This window comes from Neophocaena asiaeorientalis, unplaced genomic scaffold, assembly GCF_003031525.2.
Source record: "Neophocaena asiaeorientalis asiaeorientalis breed wild unplaced genomic scaffold, Neophocaena_asiaeorientalis_V1.1 scaffold478, whole genome shotgun sequence".
NCBI classification, from domain to species: domain Eukaryota; kingdom Metazoa; phylum Chordata; class Mammalia; order Artiodactyla; family Phocoenidae; genus Neophocaena; species Neophocaena asiaeorientalis.
Window position 1 is genome coordinate 1,040,328 of NW_020173200.1, and position 18,059 is coordinate 1,058,386.

At 36.0% G+C, this 18,059-nt stretch overlaps 1 protein-coding gene across 3 annotated transcripts in view; it reads right to left on the reverse strand.

Annotated features, from left to right (window-relative positions):
• Positions 1-18,059, reverse strand: part of FOXJ3 (forkhead box J3) — a 131,927-nt gene that overhangs the window by 55,351 nt on the left and 58,517 nt on the right. The window lies entirely within an intron of this gene.

Sequence of the window (18,059 nt, forward strand, 5' to 3'; positions counted from 1 at the left end):
TCTCTTACGTTTTGATACAAGTTCTCAGACCACTCTTTCGAAAATACATACTGAGGACCTACTGTGTTCCAGGCACTCAGAAATTGTGACTCCCTTGAAAAATAACTTGAAAAGCATAGATCATATAGTTTGCACATATACAAACGAGACCAAAGCTCAGAAAAATAAAAGTGGTCTGTTCAACCAAGGATTTGAGAGTCAGGACCAGAATCATGTTCTTTGCCTCTATCATTTCATTAATCTTCCTAAGCTGGTTTTTCAGGCAATATTTGACAACAAGGGGAAATACAGCTTTCATCTATCAATTTTCACACTTTGTGCCCAACATGAATTATCTCCTTAAATATATCATGTTCTTTCATGCATCTGTGCCTGTCCTACATACTTATCTCCTTGCCTATAATATCCACCTTACCACTGACAAACTCATACTCTACCTCCAAAACTTAGCTCAGATGTTATCTAAAGGAATCCTTCTCTGATCCTCCTACAATACTCAAGAATTCATCTCTCTCTCCCTCTGCAAGATCTCTATACCATTTATACATTTAGATGATTGTCTGCACTTAACATTACAATTTTATTTACAGGTCTGTATCCCTTCTAGGCTACAAGTTTCTTAAGTGTAGAAACTCATTCCTATATCCACAGTGCACGATAGAATCAGACACAGAGCAAGTACTCAATAAACATGTGTTAAAATGGCGGGGGTGGGGTGGGGGTGGGGGAAGATGTTCAACAAATTGTGCCAAGAATGTCAGAGTACAGGGTATAATGCCAGGCCTCCCCAGGTCCTAATCTAGGCAGTATATGAACTCAGCACTCACTTCACACACAGCCATACTGGGGCATTCTTCCATGTTATCTTTTCTGCATTTCAGCTAATGAGCCTACCGGACCTGATGTAAACTTGCCAAGAACCATGTAAAATGTTAAGCACTAATTATGAGTATGAGTACGGTTATGAGTATGGTTCAGGCTAGCAAGTTGCAAAATAAACAAAGCAGGAAAATGTGCTACACTCAGTTGTTGCTGAAGTTGAAACTGAAGCAGGAAGAAAAATACCCAAACTCACTGGACAACAGTTTAAAAACCACTGTTTATGGAAATGATGAATTTCAGTATTTAGTTTGCTTTGCATGGTTGTGTATATTTGTATTAATCTGGGAAACCACTCACTGTCCAAACATTTCACTGATTTGTTATTAAACATTTTAATAAAACTACAAAAACAAATATGTATCTGTCCTTCCACACAAAATATAATTGGCTGTAGCTTATCACAAATAGATCAAAAGAGAAGAAAATCGTTCATAAGCCTAACCCATCCATTATGTACTTACAAAACCCTGAATGCCCATATATCTGAACAAAACTGTATTTCGAAAAGATACATACACCCCTATGTTAATAGCAGCACTATTCACAATAGCCAAGACAGAGAAACCACCTAAATGTCCACTGACAGATGAATGGATAAAGAAGATGTGTTATATATATACAATGGAATATTACTCAGCCATAAAAAAGAATGAAATAATGCCATTTGCAGCTACATGGATAGACCTAGAGATTATCATACTAAGTTAAGTCAGAAAGACAAATACCATATGATATCACTGTTACGTGGAATCTAAAATGTGACACAAATGAACTTAACTACAAAACAGAAACAGACTCATATAGAGAACAGATTTGTGGTTGCCAAGGGGGAAGTAGGGCAGGGGAGGATTGGAATAGGAGTTTGGGACTAGCAGATGCAAACTATTATATATAAAATAGATAAACAACAAGGTCCTATCATATAACACTAGGGAACTATATTCAATATCCTGTAATAAACCATAATAGAAAAGAACACATATGTATAACTGAATCACTTTGCTGTACACCGGAAACTAACATAACACTATAAATCAACTATACTTAAAAAAAAAAACAAAAAAAAAACCCTGAATGCTCAAATGCAAAAGCAATTGAAATGATTCACAAAAGAAATTGTAAAATCTTCCACCTAGTGGCTCTTGCCAACCTATTATCCGAGTTTCATCTGTGAACTCAATGGTTTGGATTAAATGACTTAAAACTTCCCTTCACAAATCAAAACTGCAAGGTAACATTTGATACCCATTAGGATATCTATGATCCATAAAACAGAAAATAACAAGTGCTGGCAGGGATGTGGAGAAACTGGAACCTTTGTGCATAGCTAGTGGGAATATAAAGTGGTACAGCTACTGTGGAAAATGGTATGGCAGTTGCTCAAAAACTTAAACATAAAATTACAGTATGATGTATCAATTTCACTTTAAGGTATATACCCAAGAATCAAAAGCAGGGACTTGAACAGACATTTGTACTCTCATGTTCATAGCAAGTTATTCACAATAGCTGAAATGTGAAAGCAACCCAAGTGTCAATCGATGGATGAACATATAAATAAAATATGGTACACACATACAATGGAATATTATTCACTCTTTAAAAGGAAGGAAATTCTGACACATGTATGCTATAACATGAGTAAACCCTGAAGACATGCTGAGTTAAACAAGTCAGTCACAAAAAGGAAAATACTTTGTAATTCTACTTACATGAGGTACCTTAGACAGTCAAAATTATAAAGACAGAAAGTAGAATGGTGGTTGCCAGGAGCTGGGGGGAGGGAGGATGGCGAATTATTGTTTAATGGGTACAGAGTTTCAGTTTGGGAAGATGAACAACTTCTGGAGATGGATGGTGGTGATGGTTGCACAACAGTATTAATGGACTTAATGCCACTGAACTATACACTTAACAACAATGATTACAACAGGGAGATGAACTCAATGCTTTGTGATGACCTAGAGGATGGGATAGGGAGGGTGGGAGGGAGGCTCAAGAGGGAGGGGATATGGGGATATATGTATACATACAGCTGATTCACTTTGTTGTACAACAGAAACTAACACAACATTATAAATAAAGCAATTATACTCCAATAAAGATGTGGGGAAAAAAAGTTAATCAGAAAAAAAAATGATTACAATGGTAAATTTTATGTTATATATATTTTACCACACACACAAAAAATCCCTTTCAGCTACCTTTAAAAAGCAGCTACCTTTTCTCTTCCATATTAAACAATATTTCTCGCAGAAACTGAACTGCTTAAATACAGCCAATCAACAAACACACATTCCTTCCCAGAGTAGGGCCTACTCCTCTAGGCTTATGTGGAGCAAGTAAGAAACAAGAGTTTTCTGTTTTTATTTTTTCAAGTCAACTTTACTTAAGTATATTTTTAAAAAAATAAAGTGCACCCATTTTAAGCATACAGTTAAAGGCGTTTTGACAAATGTATACATGCACGCAACTAACACCAAAATCAAGATAAAGAACATTTCCATCACCCTAAAAAGCTCCTTTGTGTGGTGACTCAACAAGCAACCCCTCTTCCTTTGCCCCCACATGTCCATCCCATACAACTACTCATCTGCTTCCTATTATTATAGTTTTGCATTTTATAAAATTTCATATAAATAAACCGAAACCGTCACACTATTTTCTACTATTAGCAATGTAAGAATCGAGTTGCTCCACGTCTTTGCCAATACTTGGTATTTTAAGCCTTTTCAATTACAGCCATCCTAGCGGATGTATAGTTGTACCTCAGTGATTTTTGTGTGCATTTCCATAATAATGTTGATACGCATCTTTGCAAGTGCTTATTGGCATCCATGTATTATTATCCTCTGTGAAGCAGTTATTCATAAATTTTGCTGCATGTTTTATTTGGTTTATAAGATTTTTTGTTTTTTGTGTTACAAGGATTTTTTTTAATACTTTTTAAATAGCAAGTCCTGGGCTTCCCTGGTGGCGCAGTGGTTGAGAGTCCGCCTGCCGATGCAGGGGACACGGGTTCGTGCCCCGGTCCGGGAAGATCCCACATGCCGCGGAGCGGCTGGGCCCGTGAGCCATGGCCGCTGAGCCTGCGCGTCCGGAGCCTGTGCTCCGCAATTGGAGAGGCCACAGCAGGGAGAGGCCCGCGTACCGCAAAAAAAAAAAAAAAAAAAATAGCAAGTCCTTTGTCAGAGATAGATACATAATTAAGTTTCTGTGTAAGTGTGAGGTAAGGATCAATACAAATTTTTCTTTCACCAAGGTATACACTATTTCTTGAAAAGACTATGTCCTTTCCCCATTGAATTACACTGGCATCTCTATCAAAAATCAGATGAATATATATGTGAGTCTACTTCTGAACTCTAGTCTGTTCCATTGATCTACATGTCTACACTTGTGCTAATACCATTTTGTCTTGATTATTGTAGCTATATAGAAAGTCTTGAAATCAAGCACTGTAAGTCCTACAACCTTGGTTTTTTTCAAAATTGTTTTGCCTGGTCTAGGTCCTTCGCATTTCCACATGACTATGAGAAACAGCTTGTCAATTTCTTAAAAAAAAAAAAGAGAAAGAAAGAAAGAAAAAGAAGTCTGCTAGGACTTTTAAACTCTACAAATCAATTTGGGGAAGACTGACATCTAACAATATGTCCTCTTTTCCACAAACATGCTATATCTCTCCATTTACTTAGGTCTTGTTTTATTTCTCTTGGTAATGTTTTACAGTTTTCAGTAAACATGTCTGCATATATTTCGTTAAAACATATCCCTAAAGTATTTCATTATTTTGGATGCTATTGTAAATGAAATAGTTTTATTTTCCAACCATTAGTTGGTAGCATAAAAAAATTATACTGACCTTGTATCTTGTGACTTTGCTAAACTCACTTATTAGTTCTAGTGGCTATTCCATAGACTCCTTAGGATTTTCGACATATGCAGTAAAGTTGTTTGCAAACAAAGAAAATTTTACTTATTCTTTTTCAACCTGGATGTCTTCTATTTTTTTCTTGCCTTATTCCATTGGCTTGGACCTCTAACAGAAGGTTGAATAACAGTGAATGCAAGCATTCTTGTTTGTTCTCAACCTCAGAGGAAAAGCATTCAGTGTCTCACCATTAAATATGATATAAACTTGGTTTTTTATAGATGCCTTTAATCAAATAAAGGAAATTCCTTTTTATTCCTAGTGTGCTGAATGAGTGTCAAATTTTGTCAAACTTTTCTACACTTGAGATAACATGATTTTTCAGTTTTCTTCTACTCACATGGTGAGTTAAATCAATAGGTCTTTAAATTTTAACCTGCATTGCACTGCTGGGACAAATCCCTCCTGGTCATGATGTATTCTCCTTTTCATGTATCAATAAATTTAATTTGCTAATATTGTGTTAAAGATTACTGGGTCTATGTTCAAAGATTATTGGGTCTATGTTCACAAAGATATTGTTCTGTACTTTTCTTATTATTTCTTTGCCATCATAGTGATGGTGACCTCATGAAATAAACTGAAAACTGTTCCTTCATCCACTTTTTTGTGGGGGACGGGGGGTGGTGGTAAGAGTTTCTTAAATATTTTGGTTTCTTGTTTAGCTTCTTGTTTCATTGCTTTTTTGTCCATTTTCTGTTTTATTGATTTCCCTTTATTATTTCCTTTTTTCTACTTACTTTGGACTCACCTTGCTCTTATTTTTCTAACTTCTTAAGATACATGCTTAAGTAATTGAGTTTGGACCCTTCTTATTTTTCAACTAAAAGCATTTAAATTTTGATATTTTCTGCTCTCATCACTCAGCTCAAAATATTTTCTAATAACCCTTATGATTTCTTCTTTGACCCAGAGGTACTTTAAAACTATATAAATTTCTAAACTTTTGAGATTTTCTAAGCATCTTTTTGGTTTTTATTCCTAATTTAATTCTGCTAGTCAGAAAACATACGTCTGTAAAATTTCATCATTTAGAAGGGATTAATATCAACTTAACAGCTCATACAACTCAATATCAAAAAAAAAAAACCCTGATTAAAAAATGGGCAGAAGACCTGAATATTTTTCCAAAGACATACAGATGTCCAATAGGCACATGAAAAGATGCTCAACTTCACTAATCATCAGGGAAATGCAAATCAAAACCACAAGATATCACTTCACACCTGTCAGAATGGCTATCATCAGAAAGACCACAAATAACAAATGCTGGAGAGAATGTGGAAAAAAGGAAACTCCTGTACACTGTTGGTGGGATTGTAAATTGGTGCAGCCACTGTGGAAAACAGTATGGAGGTTCCCCAAAAAAGCTAAAAGTAGAACTACCATGTGATCCAGCAATTCCACTCCTGGGTATATATGTACTAAAAAAAGTGAAAACATAGGGCTTCCCCGGTGGCACAGTGGTTGAGAGTCTGCCTGCCGATAGAAATGGATAAAGAAGAGGTGGCACACATACACAATGGAATACTACTCTGCCATAAAAAAAGAATGAAAGTTTGCCATTTGCAACAACATGGATAGACTTGGAGGGTTATTATGCTTAGTGAAATAAAACAGAGAAAGACATATACTGTATTTTATCACTTATATGTGGAATCTAAAAAAATAAAACAAACTAGTAAATATTTAAAAAAGAAACAAACTCACAGATATAGAAAACAAACTAATGGTTACCAGTGGGGAGAGGGAAGTGGGGACGAGCAAGACAGGGGTAGGGGTTTAAGAGGTTGGAACTACTATGTATAAAATAAATAAGCTACAAGGATATATTATACAGCACAGGGAACATAGCCAATATTTTATAACAACTGTAAATGGAGTACCTGAAACTTATATAATATACCACATCAACTACACAATTAAAAGTTTGTGCATTTGTTGATTTCTCTTTTTAGTTCTGTAGTTTTTGTCTGGTTTTTTTGAAGCTCTACTTTTGGGCACATACATTTATAATTCTTAGATGTTCCTGGTCAATTGATCTTTTCTTCTGCTGTATGCAATATTCTGTTAAGGCCATTCAGTGAACTATTCATTTAGTTATTGCATTTTTTCAGCTCTACAATTCATTCATTCATTATTAGGATATGTTTTATTTTAATTCTTTCAACATATTTATAATGGCTGTTTTGAAATTTGTGTCTGCTAAATCCACTATCTAGGCCACCTGTTCCACCTGATTCAGGAGCTAACTCCAACTCTTATCTAAGCCATACTGACATCAATCTCTTTCACTTCCTTCACTTCAAGGCAAGCTCCCCATAAACGTTTCTCTAAGTAATATACAATGCTGAATTCCAACAAAAGTACTACAGGCATACCTCAGAGATACCACAGGTTCGGCTGCAGACCACTGCAATAAAATGAGTATCACAATAAAGCAAGTCATGAATTTTTTAGTTTCCCAGTTCATATAAAAGTTATGTTTACACTATACTGTAGTCTATTAAGTGTGCAATATCATTATGTCTAAAAAAACAATGTATGTACCTTAATTTTAAAATACTTCATTGCTAAAAAATACTAACCATCATCTGAGCCATCAACTAGTCATAATCTTTTTGCTGGTGGAGGGTCCTGCCCCAATGTTGATGGCTGCTGACTAATCAGGGTAGTAGTTGCTGGTAGCTGTGGCAATTTAATAAAATAAGACAATAATGAAGTTTGCCACATCAATTGATTCTTCCTTTCATGAACAATTTCTCTGTAGCATGCAATGCTGTTTGATAGGATTTTACCCACAGAATTTCTTTCAATAGTGTAATCAATCCTCTCAAACCCTGTTGCTGTTTTCTCAACTAAGTTTATGTAATATTCTAAATCCTTTGCTGTTGTTTCAACCATCTTCACCTTCACCAGGAGTAGATTCCATCTCAAGAAACCATTTTCTTTGCTCACCCCTAAGAAGCTACTCCTCAACCATTAAAGTTTTGTCAAGAGTTTGCAGCAGTTCAGTCCCATCTTCAGGCTCCACTTTTAATTCTAGTTCTCTTGCTGTTCCCACTCCACATCTGCAGTTACCTCCTCCACTGAAGTCTAGAACCCCTCAAAGCCATCCATGAGGGTTGGAATCAACTTCCAAACTCCTGTTAAGGTTGATGTTTGACCTCTTCCAGTGAATTCATGAGTGTTCCTAAAAGCATATGGAATGCTGAATCCTTTCCAGAACACTTTTAATTTCCTTTGCCCAGATCCATCAGAGGAATCACTATGGCAGCTATATCTTTATGAAACATATTTCTTAAATAGTAACGTTTAAAAGTCAAAATTGTTTGTTGATCCATGGGCTGCACAATGGATGTTGTGTTATTAGCAGGCATGAAAACAACATTAATCTCATTGTACATCTCCACCAGAGCTCTTGGGTGACCAGGTACAATTTCAATGAGCAGTAATAGTTTGAAAGGAATCTTTTTTTCTGAGCAGTAAGTCTCAACAGTAGGCTTAACATATTCAGTAAACCATGTTGTTAGCAGATGTACCTTGGTGGTCAGAATGGTAAATGAGCACTGGCTTCAACTTAAATCCACCAGTTACATTAGCTCCTAACAAGAGAGTCAGCCTGTCCTTTGAAGCTTTGCAGCCAGGCAGTACTTCTCTTTAGCTATGGAAGTCCTAGATGGCACCTTCTTCCAATAGAAGGCTGTTTTGTCTACACTGAAAATCTATTGTTTACTGTCACCATCATAATGAATTATCTTAGCCAGAACTTCTACATAACTTGCTGCAGCTTCTGCATCAGCACTTGCTGCTTCACCTTGCACTTTGATGTTACAGAGACAGCTTTGTTCCTTAAACCTCACGAACCAATCTCTGCTAGCTTCAAACTTTTCTTCTGCAGCTTCCTCACGACATTCAGCCTTCATATAACTGTAGAGAGTTAGGGCCTTGCTCTGGATTATGCTTTGGCTTAGGGGAATGTTGTAGCTGGTTTGATCTTCTATCCATACCACTAAAGCTTTCTCCATATCAGTAATTTCGCTTTCTTATCATTTGTATGTTCAGTGGAGTAGGACTTTTAACTTCCTTCAAGAACTTTTCCTTTGCATTCACAACTTGGCTAAATGTTCAGCACAAGAGGCCTAGCTTTTGGTCTATCTCAGTTTTCGACATGCCTTCTTCACTAAGCTTAATCATTTTCAGCTTCTGATGTAAAGTGAGATGTGCAACTCTTCCTTTCACTTGAATACTTGGGGGCCACTGTAGGGTTATCAGCTGGCCTAACTTCAATATTGGTGTGTCTCAGGGAATAGGGAGGCCCAAGGAGAGGGAGAGAGAAATGCAGGCAAGTCCAGTAAGTGTAACAGTCAGAATACAAACAACATTTATCAATTAAATTTGCAGTCTTATGTGGGCATGGTTCATGGTACCCCAAAACAAGAGTAACATCAAAGATCGCTGATCACAAATCACCATCACAATTATAACAATAATGAAAAAGCTTGAAATATTGCAAGAATTATCGAAATGTGACCCAGAGACGTGAAGTGAGCAAATGCTGTTGGAAAAATGGTGCCCAAAAGACTTGCTTAACACAGGGTTGCCACAAACCTTCAATTTATTAAAAATGCAATATCTGCAAAGCACAATAAAATGATGTATGCCTATACAATACTTAAAAGGTCATGTGATATCCTGAAGAGAACATCTATTAACCCATAGACCTGGATTCAAATCCCAGATCCGGTTCGATAACCTCGGACAAGTTACAAAACCTTTGATCCACTTTCCTCATATCTCTTTCATAGAGTAATCATGACAATCAGCCCTAAGTGTACATCAGGAAAACTAGTCATCAGCATTTATTTACTACCTGTGTCCAACAGACACTTCTTGTTTATAGTTAAGTCACTTTGCAAATAATTTACAGAATAAATAATAAAAGGATTGTGGAAAAAACCCTGTATGAGATATTTTAGTAGGAATTTAAACATAGCAAACCCCCCCAAAAAATAAACATAGCAAACCCAAACTTTCTATATTTTATATATATAATACATATTTAAAACAGTCAATTTTTCTGGTTTTGAAGGTATGTATATCAAATGGTCAGTATCTTTTGAATGTAAGTGCTTAAACTGTCGTGTACGAAACTAAAACATCTATCTTGTAAATACTGATTCCAGATTTCCAATCTCTAAAATGTTCTAGTTTATTACTTGTGGGGTTTTTTTCCTTATATTTTGCTATCAAAAGGCAATGCTGATTCCAGATTAGAAATATATATTTAATAGATTCTAGCATATTATTACTTCTTGTTCTTCTTCTACTTTTCAAAATGCAATACATTTGTAATTTTTGATGGCTCAGAATTTTGCTGAAGGATGGCCATCTCTGCTCCATAACTGCAAAAAACATTTTCATATTTGGTTTATAAATCCCAAATAGAATGATGAATCCAATTAATGTTTTCATTTCTGTATCAGTTATTTCCTTGTAAGCACTTCTGTTTACACATCAGACTTCAGGATCTGTCCACTTATGAACCACATCAAGTGAATTTTGGTGCACAAACATCATAAAAGATGAAAAATACTGTAACATGACTTCCTAGGGAAAAATGGGATGATTCAGATTCTAGTCACAAAGTACTGCATGATGAACACCTTCTTGTTGAATGACTAAATGGGTGAGAATAGCAGGTATCTTTTTGTTCTTAGAAATGTATCACTAACTCAGTATTTCTTGGGTTTGGGAAAACTAATCTATAATATCATCCACTCAATTTCACCATCATAATTAGAGTGTTGCTGTCTGTATTTATCTTCTGATTCTACTGATAACAGTAAACAATTTTCCTCTGTCAATTTTCATCTCTTTGTCATTATGAGCAGAAAAAAAATACCTAAACTCTCAACTATGTTCAATGAAAACTAAAGGGGAAAAAAACAAAAAAAGACTAGACTTAAATGGCATCTACAGACTTTTATTACACCTTCTTGAAGGATGCTATACTTTGGGCAACACAATAAGAAAACTGAAGGATAACAGTGATAATTTCATTACTTCATTGTCCCTCTAGGTCATTCAATCATTCTGCTATATTCTTGTTATTTTAGTGGTTGGGCATGATGGAGAAAAACTGATGGGTAATGATGAAATAATTCTTAAGATGATGATAAATTTTCTAGTTGTGCTTTGGAAGACTTCTTATAAAGAATAAAAGTCATAAAGTAAAAATCTTAACAAATTAGAACCACTCAAAATACATACTCAAAAACGAAATTGGGTCCAACAGACCCTGATGATATACTATGGGTTAAATAAAATATATATGAAATATTCCCTCCTCCATTATTTGATCACGTATTATTTTGTATTAATCTTCTAGTATTCTTTCTCATCTCCTACAATTTCTATCAAAGAGCATGCTAACATGCACATAAAAAGATGATCATCATCATCTGCCATCAGGGCAATGCAAATCAAGCCCATTATACAATGAGATACCACTTCACATCCTAGGATGGCTATAATAGAAAAGGCACACAATAAAAGGTGTTGGCAAGGACATGAAAAAACTGGAAGCCTCATAATTGTTAGAGTAAACTGGTATAGCCTCTTTAGAAAACAGTCGAGGCAGTACAAAAGATTAAACATATGACCCAACAATTCCACTCCTAGAGAAATGAAAACATGTCCAAGAGAAATGAAAACATTACGCCCCTACAAAACCTTATACACAAATGATCACAGTACTTTTCATAACAGCCAAAAGTGAAAACAACCCAAATGTCCATCAACTGATGAACAGATAAACAACCATGATATACCCATACAATGAAATATCATTCAGTCATAAAAAAGGAATAAAATGCCGCTATATGCTACAACATAGATGACCCTGAAAGCCTTACATTAAATGAAAGAAGCCAGACACAGTAGGTCACATATTGTATGATTCCATTTATATAAAATGTCCAAAATAAGCGAATCTATAGAGATGGAAAGTAAATTACTGGTTGCCAGAAGTTTGGAGGATGAGGGAGGGTAATGAGAAGTGGGTTTCTTTTTGGACTGATAAAATGAAAATGTCGCACTTCCCTGGTGGTGCAGTGGTTAAGAATCTGCCTGCCAGAAAGAAAAAGACAAATACCGTATGCTAACACGTATATATGGAATTTAAGGGAAAAAAATGTCATGAAGAACCTAGGGGTAAGACAGGAATAAAGACGCAGACCTACTGGAGAACAGACTTGAAGATATGGGGAGGGGCAAGGGTGAGTTTTGACAGGGCGAGAGAGAGTCATGGACATATACACACTAACAAACGTAGTAAGGTAGATAGCTGGGGGGAAGCAGCCGCAAGGCACAGGGTGCTTTGTGACAGCCTGGAAGGGTGGGATGGGGAGAGTGGGAGGGAGGGAGATGCAAGAGGGAAGACATATGGGAACATATGTATATGTATAGCTGATTCACTTTGTTATAAAGCAGAAACTAACACACCATTGTAAAGCAATTATACCCCAATAAAGATGTTTAAAAAAAAAAAAAAGAAAAAGAAAAAGTGTTCTATTCACATTTTAAACCTGTCCACTGCAAATAGGAAAAAAACAAGAGAAGTAACTCATCAGATTTTATAACTACCTGATACCCAAATTTATTTTGGCTGAAAAGTTGTTTGTTCACTTGTGTTTAGTGAAGGGCCACTTATTGGACAATGCTGAAACACTCATTTAAACTACAACATCTGTATGTACGTTTGCTGAAGACACGCTGTTATTAAGTTGAAAAATTGCTGTCTCCACAGTCTTGTATGCTTTCAACTTTGTCTACCAAGGTAAAAAGTCTTTAACAAAAAGGCTTAGTGCTGTTAAGGTCAAATACTGAGAATTCAAAGAAGACATTCTTTTGAGGGAATGATCCAAGAAGAATTACCACCTTGGATACCACTCAGGAAACAGCTTCACAGAGGAGCCAGCTCAGCATTTATGGTGATTAAGATGCTTCCAATTACCCTTTCTTTATTGACTTTTCCAAGCCCTCTCTGTTCTGAAAAACTAAGCTGAAGTGCAAAGCATTTTGTTCACTTAAAGCGTTTCTGAAAATTTTTATATCCCCATTATAGCCTGTAAGATAGGTATACCTGGTAAGATTATGAGAATAAAAATATGTTGATTAAAAACCCTCCTTGAGGGCTTCCCTGGTGGTGCAGTGGTTGAGAATCTGCCTGCCAATGCAGGGGACACGGGTTCGAGCCCTAATTCACTCTAGAGCCCACGAGCCACAACTACTGAGCCCACGCGTCACAACTACTGAAGCCCACGCGCTCTAAGGGCCCACACGCCGCAACTACTGAGCCCGCGTGCCACAACTTCTGAGTCCGTGTGCTGCAACTACTGAAGCCCGCACACCTAGAGCCAGTGCTCCACAGCAAGAGAAGCCACGGCAATGAGAAGCCTGCACGACACAACGAAGAGCAGCCCCCTCTCACCTCAACTAGGGAAAGCCCGTGCGCAGCAAGGAAGACCCAACGCAGCCAATAAAGAAATTAACTAATTAATTAATTAAAAATGAAAATGTCCTGGAATTAGATAGTGGTGGTTGCACAACTTTGCAAATATACTGAAAACCACTGAATCACACACTTTTAAAGGGTAAATTTTAAGGTATGTGAATTATATCTCAATAAAAAATATTTTTTAATTAAGAAAAAAACTGGAAATCAAGGAGCTCTAATCTAATATAGTGGTATACCCAACAGAGTCAAGTCACTTGTCACAAAGCAAAGTAGGTGGTAATGTCCATAAAGAATTCAAGTTTCTTGATTTCAAGCTGTTTCCTGGCTTTCCTTTGGACCACGTTAGTCTTGATAAAAGTTCTAAATAGTCATTAGTATGTCAGAGTAAGTCAAGCAGTTCACCTACCCGAAGAATAGGAACTCCAATGTCTCTCAAATTCAAAGTATATGTGAGTTAATATTAAGAAGTGAAATAAATTATCTTGACCCCTGGCTTGCTGATCAAAAGAAAAGGTCTGAGTGAAAAGAAGCAAAGTGACAATTTCTAGAACATCTAAAGACCAGCCTTTAATTTAAAACAGCAAGAGAATTAATATACAATTAGAAAAGTTTCCTTAAGAAGAACAGAACAGCTACTTCTTAGTTAACCAGGAAAAGACATGTTTATTCTTGTGATAAACATGTATTAAACATCTGCTATGTATCAAATATTATGCTAGGTGCTACGGGCCTATGAAAATGAAAAAGACCCAATCCTTGTCAACAAAAAACTCACAACTGGGTGGAACAGATCAAAATACAGATAGCTACACCATTTAGGAGCTGTAACAGTGGTATATTCAAAGAACTATGGTAATAAAAGGAAGAAAGGTGAAAACAGGGAAGGAGGGAGGAAGGAAAGCAGGAATGGAGGAAGGGAAGGAGGAAGGAAAAAGGTGAAACAAAGAGAAAAAGGAAGGTTACCTCCTTTCAGAGTAATGCTGACACTTGAGCTGGGCATTAAACAATGAGTAAAATAGAAAGAAAGACTACCTAGATACAATGAAGAGTATGGGCAACAACATGAAGATATTTAACTGCATCATAAATCCAAAAACAATGGTGCAGTATAGCATCAATATAAAGTTCAGGGAGATGAAGCTGAGGGCTAGGGTTGAAAATGTGGCATTAGAGGTAGGTCTGTGTGTTTATTAGTGTACCACAGCTTAAGGCAGCAATGTTATAGATGGAGCAAAGGTAACAGAGATTAGAGGAAGGAGACAATTGGAGGTGACACAATAATCCATGCTATTTATCATTAAAATAATTATTTTTTAAAATCTCATTTCTTCTAATTACTTTGTTTTCATATAAAAACCCAGAATCTCAAAACATCAGGGATGATGTAAGGAATCAGATAAAAGAATGGATTAGGTGCTAAACCCTATATAGATCAGGACACTACTACATACCTTCTTCTTATAAAAATCCACAGTGAAGCAGAAGCTCCTAGGCATGTCTCATGTCCACAAACTGGTTGGAGACAACACAGAAGCCCTAATGTTCCATCATCAAAGCAAATGGTTAAACTCATTTCATCAATTTTCTCTTAACATACACAAAAAAGGATCAAATGGAAATTCTAGAAACAAAAAGTCCAATAATTCACCAGATGTGACAGAACAGAGTCAGAGAGCCAGAGATCTTGAAGCTAGATCAGTGAAAAGTACCCAATATAAGGAACAAAAAGGAAAAGAACAAAGGAAAATTAATAAAGCCAGAATGACCTATGAAACAATGTCAAATAGTCTATCATATTTTAATTGGACACTAAAAGCAAAGGAGAGAAAATGGGGCCATATTTTTTTTTAAAAGAAATAATGACCAAAAATATCTCAAATTTGGATGAAAACCCCTTCTTATTGATCCTAGGTTAGCAAATTCCAAGCAGAATAAAGAAAACCACACTGAGGCACATCACAGACTGCTTAAATCTAAAGATAAAGAAAAAAATCTTGAACACTACCAGAGGAGGTAGGGCTGGGGAAGGGCATATTACATACAAGAAAATAAAAGTATATTATAAATGACAGCTGACTTTTCTCCAGAAATAATGGAGACCAAGGATGATGGAACATCTTCAAAGGTCTGAAAGATGGGGAAAAAACTCAATATTCCACACCCCCAAAAAATATGAGGATGAAATAAAGACCTTTGCAAGTAAACAAAAGCCTACAAAATGTGTTGCCTACAGTCCTGCACTACAAGAAATGCCAAAGGATGTTGTTAGGCTAAAGAGGAAAGATATCAGATTGAAATTTGGATTTATAGAAAAGAACATCAGAAAAGATAAAAAATTAGGAAAATATTTTAGTCAAAATAACTTCCTTAAAACACAACTAACCTTTTAAGGCAAATAAAACAAATCCTAAGGTGGGATTTATGATGCAAGGAGAAGTACAAGATATGACAACAGCACAAAGAAAAGGATGGGTAGATAAATGGAATTATACTGTTGTAGAGTTATTACGCTTGTGAAACGGATGGGAAGAGGCAAGTAGTAAGTGGTATGAAGTGTGAGGTGTAAAGTGAAAAATGGTATAATATTACATCAAAATAGACTTTGATAAGTTAATAATACATACTGTTAAGCTCTAGAATGACTACTGAAAAATAAAGAAAAGGAGCATATAGCTAATAAGCCATTAGAGAAAATAAAATAGAATACTGTATTTGATTAACCACAAAGGTTGCAAAAATGAAGCAACACAGAAACAAAAGAAAAAAAAGAACAACCAAACCAATAATCATATTAAATACAGACTAAGCACTCCAATTAGAAGGCAGAGACTGTTATACTGAATTTAAGAAGGAAGAGTCAATGGCTACATGCTGTTTATAAGACACACACTTTAAATACAAAGACATTTATAGATTAAAAGCAAAATACTAGAGGGGCTTCCCCGGTGGCACAGTGGTTGAGAGTCCGCCTGCTGATGCAGGAGACACGGGTTCGTGCCCCAGTCCAGGAGGATCCCACATGCCGCGGAGCCGCTGAGCCTGCGCCCCGCAATGGGAGAGGCCACAACAGTGAGAGGCCCACGTACCACCAAAAAAAAAAAAAAAGCCAAATACTAGAAAAAAATATACCATGAAGTTGCACAAGAAAGCTTTAGTAGCTATATTAATATCAGACAAATAAAGTTTTAAGACAAAGAGTATTTGAAAAAATTAAGAAGAACATTTCATAAAGATAAAAGAACAATTCAACAGGAAGATTAAACACTCCATACATAAATATTAATTTGAAATGGATCACAGACCTAAATGTAAAAACTAAAACTATAAAACCTACAGAAGAAAACAGAGGAGAAAATATTTATGACCTAGGTTGATTTCCTGGACAGGACACACAAGTCGTTAATCATTAAATGAAAAATTAATAAATTAGACTTCATCAAATCTAAAACTTCTCTTTTTAAGACATTATTATGAAAACAAAAAGGCAAATCACATTTTGAAAAAATGTTTACACAATATAAATCCAAGAAAAGACATATCTAAAATATACATAAAACTCTTACAACTCAGTAATAATGACAACCAAATTTTAAAAGAAAAAAAATTGCAAAAGACTTTAAAAGAACTTTAAGAAGTGAAGATATACAAATGACAGCTAAGCACATAAAAAAGATGCTCAAAATCAATGGTCATCAGGAAAGTTCAAAATAAAACCATTATGAGACACTAACTACATCACATCCTCTAAAATGACTAAAATTAAAAAGATAGAGGGAACTCTACTCAGTACTCTGTAATAACCTATATGGGAAAAGAATCTTTAAAAAAGTGGATATATGTATATGTATAACTGATTCACTTTGCTGGACAGCAGAAACTAACACAACATTGGAAATCAACTATACTCCAATAAAAAGTAATTTAAAAAAAGACAGGTGATATCAACTGTCAGTCAGGATATGGAGCAACTGGAACTCACATGTCTTGCTACTGGGAATGTAAAATACACAACCACTTTGGAGAAAGATTTAGCAGTTTCTTATCAAGTTAATGTTCCATCTACCCTTTAACATAACAATCCTTCCATTATTCAAGAGAAACAAAAGCATATGTCCATAGAAAACTTGTATAAGAATTTCTTAGTAGCTTGTTCATAATAGCCCTAAACTGAAAACAACCCAAATGTCCACCAAGAGATAAATGGACAAAAAAGTGCGGTATATTCATACAATGGAATACTACTTAGCAATAATAAGAAACAACTGACATATGCAATAGCATCACAGACATTATGCTGAATGAAAGAAGATAGACATAGAGTATATACCAAATGACTCCATTTATGTGACGTTCCATCATATGAGATTTACATGAACTAATCTGTTATGGAAAAATCTACTATGGACTCAGAGATCACTATCTAAAACTGAGGCCTGAATACAACTTTGTTTTAAAGATTGAGATAATGCATGTAAAATAGCCCCCCCCTTGGGCTTCCCTGGTGGCGCAGTGGTTGAGAGTCCGCCTGCCGATGCAGGGGACGTGGGTTCGTGCCCCGGTCCGGGAGGATCCCACATGCCACAGAGCGGCTGGGCCCGTGAGCCATGGCCGCTGAGCCTGTGCGTGCGGAGCCTGTGCTCCACAACGGGAGAGGCCACAACAGTGAGAGACCCGTGTACGGCAAAAAAAAAAAAAAAAAAAAAAGGCCTCTGGTTTTAAAAGCTA